General features: G+C 60.8%; 1 long non-coding RNA gene across 2 annotated transcripts; it reads left to right on the top strand.

The window, feature by feature from the left end:
• The first annotated feature begins 7,061 nt into the window (after window positions 1–7,061).
• On the top strand, window positions 7,062–11,115 carry LOC131837038 (uncharacterized). 2 transcript variants are annotated; one of them, XR_009355929.1, is made up of 4 exons: window positions 7,062–7,282; window positions 7,935–8,660; window positions 9,067–9,532; window positions 10,813–11,115. It is a non-coding gene; the product is annotated as an uncharacterized LOC131837038 (long non-coding RNA). The 2 variants fall into 2 exon arrangements; XR_009355928.1 differs by lacking the exons at window positions 9,067–9,532; window positions 10,813–11,115 and having other exon boundaries at window positions 7,935–9,007.
• Window positions 11,116–12,025: the final 910 nt, after the last annotated feature.

Raw genomic sequence — 12,025 nt, 5'->3', positions numbered from 1 at the left:
TGCATGTGTGTGAATTATGTCCTGGGACCCCTTCACCCCAGCAGCGGTTCTCAGCGTGGGGTCCCGGGGCCTCAGCAGCATCTGGGAACTGGTCGGATATGCAAATTCTCAGGACCATCCCGGGCTTGCTGTCTAAGATACTCTGGGGGGGGAGGGGGCAGAATCTAGGCTTTAAGGAGCCCCCCAGGAGATCTTTATCTCATTCAAGTTCAAGACCCCCTGACCTGGAAGATCCAGCCTTTGAGGAAGCCTGGAGCAGAGCCTTCTGCAAAGTGGTTAGTCACCTGCCCTTCTGCCCAGTGAATCGGACGTGGACTGATGTCCCTAATACAGGGCAGGATCCTTCGGAGAGAAGCCCCCTCTGACCCAGTGTCTGGATGTCAGAGGAAGCCGAGCCACAGAGCAGGGCTGGACACCAGAATGCTCGTCCCCTGCCCTGCCCTGCCCACCTACCCCCCAGGCCCTGAGCATGGCAGGGAGCATTCAAGGAGCCCCACCCGACCAGTGCCTGGGAGTCCCAGCTGATCTGGCCTAGGGCTCCATTTCTGGTGTACTTGGAGGGAGGAGGCCACGGGCCCAGGCCCGTCTCCCTTTCTGCCCCCTTGTGTCCCGCCGGCAGGCTGGGCTTGCCCCCAGACTTCCGGCTCCGAAGCGAACACTGAGGTGGGCTGCTGAGGTCCTGCCTTCCTGCCTGGCGCTCTCCCCTCTCCCCAGCAGCGGGACTGTCCTCCAATCCCCAGTTCATGGTCAAATACACACGCCACCAGAGGTGGTGTTAGCATCACTACCGACCAGAACACGCTGGCTGCACCTCCCCCCTGAGCGGCCCCTGCTCTTACCAGGCCCCTCCCACGAGGGCCCGCCTTCTTTTGGAGCCCAGCCTGCGAGCCAACGTGTTGACCCATGTTTACTGGAATACGGACGTTTGACCAATCCTAGACTCACGGCACAGACTGACCCTTGTCTTGTGCAAATGCCGGCGGCTGACCCGCTCTGCCCCTCGCTTCCCCGCTCTGCCTGTAAACTGAGGCAGGCAGAAGGCGGGTCCGGTATCCTCAGACGTCCATCCTGGGATGTTGTCACTCGGTTTGCCCATTCATGTCGGCCCAGGCAGGACAGAGGATCCCCAGGGAGCCCAGAGGAGACAGTGAGGGCCCTGGGCCTCCTGGAACCCAGAGCTGTAGCTCAGAGGTCAAGGGTCTCTGCACCCCTCCAGCCTCAGACCTGTCCCTGCCCCAGGGCTCTCCCTCCTCCTGATCTCAGCCCTGACGACAATGACGGGATGCTGGGGAGCCCCATGGGCTGCCCCTCTCCTCCCTTGGTGGTCCAAACACCTGACGGGCACGGCTGAGGGGCCCACTCACTCTTTTGCCCCAGACTACATGTCACAGCCAGCGGGGACCACGGGGCCAGCTTTCCCTCAAGACAGCTCTGACCTCATCCTTCACTCCCTCACGAAGCCCTGTGTGCATTTTTAAATTCTAATCTGTAAAGCCCCCAAGCTTGTGAAGTTGTATTCACGCTTTAGAGCTCGGCACCTCCTGGAGCGTCAGCCCAGAGACATTGACCCGGAAGCGCAGATTGGGGGCAGCCGTGGTGGTTGCGTGCTGGGCCCTGCTGCCAGGGGCCGCCTGGCCGTCTGGGTGCTCCTTTCCTCCCAGGACCGAGCTCTCAAAGTGCAGCTGAAGGGACAGGCCTCTCAGCTCCGGCCCAGACGGTCAAGGACACACCGCTGAGCCTCTCTGCGGCTTCCAGAGGCTTCCTCCCCCAGCGCGCCGCCGGGCTCTCAGGGTGGGCTCCCGGAGCAGGAGGCAGCCGTGCCCAGCTCCTCCTCGGCCGCGCAGGGGGTGGTTAATAAAACACCGGGGCTGGTGGTGGGGACGCCTTTCTTCCGGGAAATTAGTTTAAGAGCGCTTGGAGGCCAGGATCAAGTGGCCTGTTAAAGAGTAACTCACACCCCATATTACATCCGAGTCCGGGGAGCCAATATCCAAGGGAAGTGTTTGTTGGAACGGGTGAACAAAGCGTCCTTTGTCAGCCGGCTCGGCCAGCACCGGGCTCTCCTGTGGTAGGAACTGGCTGGTGCACGTCCCCCGGGAATGTGCGGCCTCGTGGTTGACCAGTTAGCCACGGTGCTGGGTGGGTTTCCAGTGCATGGGGCTGGGCTAATCTGCTAGAGCACCTCCTCCAGGCAGCCCTGCAGGAACCACCCCCCAGACCTCCCCAGGTCAGCGTGGGGTGGGATCCATCTCCACACGTGGTTTTCCACCCCTGCAGGGGAAGGTGGCTCAGAGCCCGCCAAGGCAGCAGCCTGTCTGTCCCACCATCTGTGGGTATCACCATGTCCTCCCGATCCTACTGGAGGTGATGGCCCAGGTCTGCTGGCCCCGAGCGCTGCCCCCATCACCCTCGCCACCACCCCCCGCCAGAACACTACATCTCCAGGGATCCTTGCTAAAGTACACCTTTCTGGGCCTCAGCCTAGATGACTGTTAAATTCCTGGGGGTGAGTCTGGCTCTTACACTTCAGGGGAACAAAAAAGAAAAAAGCACTCCTTGGGTTGATTCCAAACAACCTGGGGAGAAGGGTCCGGAGAGTATAAATGGAGCAGACTGGGCACAAGCTGATCATTGATGCGGGGACCCAGAGACCCCTTAGAAATCCTGTCTACTTCTATGAAAAGTCAGACACGTAAAATATTCGTGACATTTGACAAAATGAGGGTTTCCAGAATGTCCCTCGAGAGCTGCTGCTCTGCAGACGTGAGCCCACGGGATTCACCGGGGCTGCAGCTGCTGGCTCAGAGTGCGGTGGCCGCTAGTGTGGCTCATGCAACAGCCCACAGCCTCCAGCACCCCAGCCTCCCCCACCCAGCGTTTGGTCTGATCCTGGGAGCCGCCGCAGAGGCAGGTTAGGACGGACACCTGGAGGACCAGAGGTAGCTCTCCAGGCCAGACAGCTGGCTGAGCGGGAGGGCCTGCGGGGCCACAGGACCAGCAGCCTGAAGGCTAGGACGCTTCCCCCCCATGTCACGTGTGACCCTGCCCGCTGCGGGGGGGGCCCCTCAGGGTGTGGTCAGGAGGGCTGCAGCCCTGCAGAACAAGGCCAAGGGCACTGTGCAGGTGCTGGCTCGATGAACACACCTAGCCACACCCTGAGTGTCTTCCGCGCCCACCCCACCCCTCGGGACCACCCTGTCCTCTTTCTGACAAATGCCTGGGGGGCGGGTCAGCGGAGGCCGGCCCGGGACCTGCCTGGGGCCCCTAAGCTCGAGGAGGCTGGGTGACTCCGAGGCAACCCACGGGCAGGCCAGCAGTGAATCAGGAGGAAAGAGTGCCTGAGAGCCTGGAGGCTGCTTCCTCCTGAGTTTCCTCCTCCTCAGGAGGTCTGCCCTAATTAGCACCTCGGCTGGCAGGGCCTGCCTGGGGAATGCTGCGGGTTACACCCTCGGCCCACCCAGGGGGCCTGGCCTTTCCTGGCCTGTGCCTCACCCTGACTCAAGTCCTGGGGGAGGGGTGCCCAGTAGAGGCCACCCAGAGTTGGGGTCCGGCTGGGAACAGACGCTCTCCCATGGGGGACGCAGGCAGCCGGACCCTGCTCTGAACTTGGGACCACCAAGCACCGAACAGAGCAGGGCCCTGAGCGTCCCAGTCTCGGAGGCTGCGGAGAATCAGGAGGCTGGACAAGGGAGAGCACGCGGTGGGCAGCGCCTGCGTAACCCCCAGCATCACGCCCCAATGACGGCCAGCGTCGCCGAGCTTTCTGGAGGCCTCGGTTTCCTCCCTCTGGCATCTGGGCTCTGCGTGCGCCCTCCTCCCCGTCCCCCTCCCCTGGCACCTGCTACTGCTTTCCTTATGCCTCACTTACAGGTCATGCTGGCCCCTCCCAGCCCCCACCAGCATGAGTGCCGTTGGGAGGTAACCCTGGGCAAGTCAGGCAAGCTCTCCGAGCCTTGACTTCCTCATCCATAAAATGGGTGTGAGGATCCCCATTGCGGCCAGCCGCTGCAGCTCTGGGTCCTGGAGGACGGCGGCAGGTGGCAGGGCCGGTCTCCACCCACGGACGGGGCAGATCTCCAAGATGCAGCTTGCCGGAGGGACAAGGCGGTTTACGGGCTGATACTTGCGGAATGACACCATTTGATTTAAACGCGCACACAGGAGCACGTAACCCAAATGATGTGTTTCTATAGGCCCACGCTTGAGTGCGAGTAAAACAAGGGAAGTCTGACAAAATGTGCACCAAAACCAAACCGCGAGCACACCGGGGACAGGATCAAAGGGAATTCACCAAGATGGACTTGGATTTCCCGGATTTCAATTTTCATGAGACTCAAGAATTACCGTCTGATTTCAAATAAATAAGACGCACTTATACACTGAGCTAAGCACTCAGCTCCGAACTTCCTCAGTACCCCAGCCGGGAAGGGGTGGCCTCTTCCAGCTAAGGTGGGCCTCGCTCTTCAGTGGGCGCTCTTACCCCTGTTACAGCCGCCTCCGTGCTCACGGCCGGCAGCCACAGACCCAGACAGCAGGTCCCCTCAGTCGGGAGGTAGCGTACACATCATCGTTTCTTCCAGATGAGGAACCGAGGCTCAGAGAGGGTGAGTCACCCGTCCAAGGGCGCACAGCTAGCACTCAGCAGAACCGGGATTCAGACCTGGGCCGTCTGAAGGCAGAATTCCTGCTCCTACCACCGGGCTGTGCCACGTACCCCAGTACCCCAGCACGGGGACGGTGGGTCTCAGCCTGGGTCTCAACCCTCGTCTCCTCTGACCTGAGCCCCTGGCCCCGGCCTGCCTGACCCTGTTTCCTGCAAGGTAGTACGAGGAGCTGGAGAGAGCAGGGGCTTCTGCTGCCAGACAATACCAGGTTCAAATCAAATCAACCACGGAGTAACGTGTGACTTTCGCTCCCAGGCCTCAGCCCCTCACCTGTAAAATGGGGTTCAATGTCTGCAGCAGCGGCCCGCGGGGAGACCACATGAAAATGAATGCAGTGACCTGCGGGTTGCAGGGAGGGCCTCAGCCCTAAAAGCAGGGCCCCAGAAAAACAAGGTACACCTCCCTTGCGGGACCCCTGGTCCATGCACGCCAGCCCAGAATGCACCCGCCAGCTCTGAGCGGCAGGGGAGCACCAGGGGCCCAGAAGAGCCCAGCCCCTGTCTGTCCCACCCTGAGAAGCAAGGGCTGCACCAGCGCGGGTGCCACACCGCCTGCTGTCCCTGCTCCTGCTCCCGCCCCACCAGGGGTGTGCAGAGAACACCAGCATTTGGGGTCAACTCTAGGTTGGGAGGGGCCGAGGTGCAGACCCCGACTGTCTGCCTGCGTCCCTGCCCTCCTGTGTCCCGGGGGAATTTGACTAAATCCTTTTTGTCGTCCTGCTGCTGATACTGATGGATCTGGACGGAGTGCGTGCCCTCCCCACCCCTGAACCCAGCTCCTAACCGCCCACACAGTGCTTAAAGGTCTTTATCACCAGCGGGGGTATCCCTTTGGTAATCAGAAAATGACAACAGGGCACTTTAAAAACAATAAGTAATAATCCCCCAGGCCAGCCGGGGGCGGGCATCCCTGAGAGCCTGTCGGGTGGCTGTCTGGACCTCCAGCCCCGAGGCAGCGGCAGCCGGGCCACCCCATGCCGGGCACTGATGTCACCGCCGCAGCAGAGAGGGCCCCCGCCTGCCGGCAGCTCCTGTGGGCCGGGGCGCTCCTCCCCAGGCAGCTGTGCAGAGGCAGGAAGACAGACCTGCTTCCAGCGCTGCCCTGGGGGTGGGGGGCGGCCCTCGGCTGCTCTCCCCATGTGGCCTGTGTCCCACTCCTGACCCTGTCTCAGACAGAAGGCCTGTTTCCCTCGTGGGCAGAGAGAAGCTTGTGGGCAGGGGCGGAGCGGGGAGGCGGGTGAGGCACCCACAGCACCTTAGAGGAGCACGGACCCTATCCCCGACCCCTCATCCCTTCACCCCTGCAACTGCTGCCCCCAGCCCCTCCTCCAGGGCTGCTCTGCCTGCCCCCCTGCCCCCTTGGAGCCTTCTTGCTTTCCGAGGAACTCGGACTTCAAAGCAGCTTTCCCCAAAGGCCCAGAGCCACTTCCATGGTATGAGGTTTTGGGTAGATTTTAAAATGCCACCAGAGTGGCAAACACTGTGACACCCCTGCAGGGTGTCTGTCTCCTTCTGGGAGATTCCGACCTGCCAGCCCGTGTCGGGTACCACACTGGAGGCCAAACCTGAGACCCGCAGGCAGGGCGACCAGGCCCGGGCTCAGCCACAGGACTCCCGTGTAGAGGGAGAATGGGGAGTAGCTGGGGGCCCCGAGGTACAGTCCGTGCTGACGGCTGTGGTCCCCTGCAGTGCTGGGCCCTCCTCAGCATGGGGGCTGGACGCCGGCAGGTGGGGGCTGACGCCGGCCTCCCAGGGCCGCGCGGGCTGGGCGGAGCCCTCACCTGCCAGCCGAGGGTCTGCAGGCCGTGGGCGGTCTTGTCAGGGTCCCTCCAGGTCCTGGCGACAAAAGGGATTCGGGATCTGCCCTGGGTTTAAGGCAAGGAGCCCACCATGGACTCCAAGTGAGTCCCTTGCGCTCCGAGGCTTGTTTTCTTCTCCTTTAAAGAACCGCGGCTGTGGGGAAGCGACTCAGCCTGGCTGGGGCAGTGAGGACCAAGCAAGGGTCCGAAGACCCTCAAGAGACGAGGACAGATTCACAGACTGACGTTTTCTGAACTCCACGATCGGACTTCGGGGGCGGTATTCCGGGCAGCCTTGAATGAAGAGGCGATCTGGGCCCGGCCGCTGGCAGCTCTGTGCCGTCCCGGGGAGGCGGACATCCAGGGGAGGCAGACAGGCCGCCGAGGCCAAGGAGCCACCCTCTCGCCCCGAGGCCCGGCTCTCAGGCCCTCCCGCGGGAACCCCCCTCTGCTACCCTCTGTGTTTGACTTCACACCCCAGTCTGGGAGCACGAGGTTTTTCTTGGGCCTAGAAGTTTCCAGGCATCCTGTCCCCTCCCCAGGGCACACGGCCAGCATCACCCTGGGTTCTGACCACGCCCAGGGCACCCAGAGTGCATGGCCTCATCCCCATGACTGCCCCGAAGCAGGGCCCGGATTCTCGTCCCCATCTCTCAGATAAGGAGACAGAGGCTCCAGGAGCTGAATGGGGTATCAGCTCGACCAACAGCTCCTCCTCACCCCCGCAGCCTGGAAACAGCAGTGTCCGGGTTGCTCTCCGGAGGCCAGAGCTCCAAGCCTCGGGCCGGTCTGGCTCGTCTCGGCCGCGTTCAGACGTCAGGTATGCAGGGAAGGGCTGATCGAGCCCCTGTGCAAGGCCTCCCATTCCCAGGCGGCCTCCTCGCCCTGCCCGTCCCACTTGGCACTGAGCGGGAGCCGGCTGCTGCCAGGGCCATCCCCCAGGCCAGTAGGAAGTTCCCGGGGCCAGGGGGCCCCCAGGCACTGGCTCTCTCAGACTTGCCTGTGAGGTCAAGCAGGGCAGCAGGGACCGCATCCAGGCCTGCGGCTCCCTGGCCAGTCCCTCCTGCCCCGGGGCTCAAACGTTGCCGTTTGGAGCCCACACAAAGCATAGAGCCTGAGCTCGGCCTAGGCAGGGCCCAGAATGGGAAGCAGCTCCTGAACATCTGGAAAATATCTTCTCCTGCTAGGGTGTGACGCTGGAGATAACACGGCCTGTTTGTTTGGGGAGACGCACCTCCCGGGCCCTGTGTGGAGCCCGCAGGGAGGGCGTGGGCCCCACTGGCTGGGACAGGTGGCTGTGCTCACCCCCGGGCAAGAGCAAGGAGGCCCCTCCTCGGGGTGGGTGGGGGCGCCCCGCTGTGTTTTCTTTGAACTGTTTCAGAGGTGTTGTTTACGCCTCCTGATCTGGTTCCCTGGAATGTAACCATGAAATAACCAACCCACGTTCTGCAAACTCTTTTCTTTCTCACCAGTCTGTGCAGCCACCTCTCTGGGGTCAAGTTCTTTAACATCTGATCCCGCGGAGATTATTATATCCGATGGCCGCGGAGACTAGTGAACGGCTGGAATCCAGGTAGCCGGACCCAGGAGTGGCTGGGGGCCACGGCCAGCCCGAAGCAGGAGGGCGAGAGGCAGCCGGGGCTTGAAGCGCAGGAAGGTCCCTTCCTCCTGAGCCCCACTGGCCTTGCCCTTGAGTTTCCCTGCCTTGAGGCAGGGCCTGGATCGGGGCGGGGAGTCCCACAGCAAGAGGGAGCAGGGCTATTGGATCCCTGGGGGGCTCCTGCCCAAGTCCTCCTTCATTTCCTGGATTCCAGGAAGGCTCGGGGTGGGGGCTGGGGGCAGTAGGCAAGCCCCGAGCAGGGGTGTGCCCATCCTGCGGCCCGGCCGGCCCTTCCGGTGCTGTGGCCAGCCCTACGCGCGGCCAGCCAGAGCCTCTGGGAGCCTCCGGGAGCTGCAGCCCTGGGCCGGAGGCCAGGAAGGCCCGAAGGCTGGAAGAAGAGAGAGGAGGCAAGGCCCAGGTCTGGCTGGGGAAGAACCAGGACCAAAGGCAGAAAAAAATCAGGACATGTCCTTACCACCTACAGCTCATTGACAAGTCCTTGAAGCAGGCCGAGTGATATTCCTCCAGGAACTCAGCTGCCTCAATGCTGATACTTTCTAAGGACAAAAGGGAACATTAGCCCAACCCCCAGGACCCTGTAAGTCCGCTTGAGCGTGTAACAATTCCTTTAGAAACTTCCTCTATCTCTACCCACCCCCGGACAAGATACAAGTTGGCCATCACCCCCAAGCATATGACCCACTGATACACATCTGAAGGGCCTCATGACTGAGTTATTATTAAACAGTAATACATGACCTTTTCTGACAACAGCTAGCCCCCTCGGGATCCTGGAAAACTGGCTTCCAAAATTGCTGGGAGGCCTGCCCTGTCCCTAACCCCCCTTCCAACTTGAAAGCATGTAATGGGTCACTCTTCACGACCCCGTGCAGCTCCTGCCCCGGGGTCCTGTCCCTGTGCTCTCATAAATCCACCTGCACCAAAGACGTCTCAGGAATTCTTTCTTGACCGTCGGCTTTGAACCCTAACGTTCTTTCCTACAGCCACTCCGGCCGTGACCCCGTGCCTACCTTTCAGCCCTTCCCGGTGGGCGAGCTGTCAACTCACCAGACTCCAGAGGTCCCCCCAGTTGCCAAGTCTGGGGAGCAGGGGCGCGGTGAGCTAAGAGGGTACAGAGGGGGGGGCCCTGCGAGTAAATCCCTGGGAGAGCGAGCACCCTGCCTCCCAAGTGGGCCTCTCTGGGTCCGCCGCCCCTGCCAGCCAGCAGCGCCCGAATGCGGAGCCACTACCAGGGCAGGAGGTCATGCTGCTGCTGGGGCTCCCGGCCTCAGCGAGGATGAGGCAGAGACGGCCTCTCACGCAGGGCCCCAGCTTCTGGTGGATCTGCCCAGAGCCGGCACACCTCTGGGCACTCTGCGAAGCCCCCGACCCCATGCGGGGGCAGTGCAGGGAGGGGTGTGAGGACACAGCGCAGACCACCAGGCCGCTTCCAAGCAAGTCTTCTACAAGGTACTTCACAGCCCTCAAAAGGCAGGTCCCTCAGTGACCTCCTGGGGAGCCCCACAGGCCAAGAGTCCAGTCCTGGTTCACGGACCCCCCCCCCCCCCCCCCGCCTTAGTGCAGCTCTATCAGCTAATGGCAGCTAAAGTGATCTGACATAAAATAATGTGTCAGAGATAATTGCTCCTGGGCTCAGCTCCCAAATTCCAACCTGCAACCAAAGGCCAGACGTGCCCGTTAATGATTAAACCTCCGGAATCGGTAAAGCTGGGGCAGAGCAGCAGGGAGGCTCCTGGCCAGGGAGATTGGCCCTGCCCAACGGGAACCGGTTCCTGCCCCACGGGGGAGGGGAAACACTTCCCCCCCAATGATAAACACCGTGTAATCCCAGCATCTATGATAGCAGACAGCCATCCCGCTGTCTGTCACAGAGCAGGTCATGGTCATGGCCCTGCTGGGGCCCACCTGAGGTCAGGATGAAGCCCCAGGAGCACCTGGGTGGCTCAGTGGGTTCAGCCTCTAGCTTTGGCTCAGGTCATGATGTCAGGGTCCTGGGATCGAGCCCCACGTCAGGCTCTCTGCTCGGTAGGGAGCCCACTTCTCTCTCTCTGCCTCCTTGTGATCTCTGTCTGTCAAATAAATAAAATCTTAAGATTTTTTTTATGGGTCCATCCTTCAGCTGGTGGACATCTGGGGTTTTGCAGCTGTTGGCTGTCCTGAGCAGCGCCGCCACAAACAATCATGATAGATGTCTGAGTGGACATATGGTTTCAGTTCTCTTAGGGGTATACCTAGCAGTGGAATCTCTGAGTTACATGGCAAAGAGGACGTGATTTGAAGTCACCAAAAAAGTGGTAGAACCGGGGCGCCTGGTGGCTCAGTTGGTTGAGCGCCTGACTCCTGGGTTCAGCTCAGGTCATGATCTCAGGGTGGTGGGATCTAGTTCCACATAGAGATCTGCACTCAACGGGAATCTTTTTTTTTTTTAAGTTTATTTATTTATTTGTCAGAGAGAGAGAGAGGGAGAACACAGCAGGCAGAGCAGCAGGCAGAGGCAGAGAGAAGCAGGCTCCCCACTGAGCAAGGAGCCCAATGCGGACTCAATCCCAGGACTCTGGGATCCTGACCTGAGCCGAAGGCAGTAGCTTAACCAACTGAGCCACCCAGGCGTCCCTCAATGTTAGTCTTTTAAGAGTCTTTCCTTCTGTCCCTCCGCCCCCCACCTCGCCCCCGCCAGGAGTGCTCTCTCTCCCTCTCAAATAAATAAGTCTTTTTTTTTTTTTTTTAAGTGGCAGAAGAATAAAAGTAATATAACAGGAAAAGTAGAAGGCTAACGTAATACGGGTGAAGTCCCATCTCCCGTGGGAGGAGTGCGTGCACGGTGCCTAAAATCGGGCGAGTGGGAGACTAGAGACAGACACTGCGTGTGGAGCCCCGGGTCAGCAGTGAGCAGCACCAAGTTCAAGGAGCCTGAAGACCAGCCCCAGGAGACCCTGGGGAGGGCACGGATGGGGGAGGGGTGGATGGGCACCGCACTGCAGGCTGCAGCATCACAGGCACCTCGGTGTTATTGGATTTCTCGCTGTGAGCCCGCTGTTTGCATCAAAAAGACACTTTGTTAAAAAAAAAAAAAAAGACACTTTGTTAATTAGAAAATGTTTGGAACTGAAAATGTAAGTGAACAGGAAAATCAGGCTCCATTTGCCATTTGCCAGGAACACAGGGAGAGAGCGGGTGCGCACCAGCAGTTGGCTTTGCCTGGAGACACCATCTGCCTCCCGCCCACCTCCACCGCCCGTGCCTGGTCTCCTGGAGCCACAGAGTCAGGAGGGGTGTCCTTGCCTTCTCCCAGGGAAGAGCCCTCCAAACCCCGCAAAGGCAGCTCTCTCCTCTCCCAGCCCTGGCTGCTGCAGGCTAAGCCCCGCCCCCACCTCCTCCACCGTTTTAGGGACAGCCTCTGGGATCCCTCCTGGCCAGGAGCCCTGGGGCACCCAGGTGGCCAGAGAGGTGGGGAGGTCAGCTGACGTCTGCTGGGAATTCACCATCCACCCACGCACCTGCTGTCCGTCCATCCATCCACGCATCTCTCCACCCCCCCCCACCGACCCAACCATCCGTTCACCCATTCACCCATGCACCTCCACACCCGTCCATCCGTCCTTCCATCCACCATTTGCTGATGCTTCCCTGGAGCTGGGCCCTTGAGCTCGGCCCTCGGGGAGTCCCAGTGTGAGAAACAGACCGACCTGCAAGCCGGCAGCGATCACAGCAGTGAGAAGTGTCGGAGCAGAGGTCCACCCCGGGAACATCAAGGAGGAGTTTCTTCTTGGTGGGGAGACAACGGGAATACGCGTGAATAAATGGCCCAGAAGGCAGGGCATCAGAGAGCTGGAGAAATGGTTTGGTTTGTGGGGTGCCTCTGACCACCTCAGGGGTCAGGTCAGAATGGGTACAATGGGGCCACTCACTGTGATGATTCCACAGCCTCTGAGCTTCCTTCAG

Source organism: Mustela lutreola, chromosome 7 (genome assembly GCF_030435805.1).
Source record: "Mustela lutreola isolate mMusLut2 chromosome 7, mMusLut2.pri, whole genome shotgun sequence".
NCBI lineage: Eukaryota > Metazoa > Chordata > Mammalia > Carnivora > Mustelidae > Mustela > Mustela lutreola.
The sequence above is the reverse complement of the archived record's forward strand: the minus strand, read 5'-3'. Positions and strand labels throughout refer to the sequence as shown.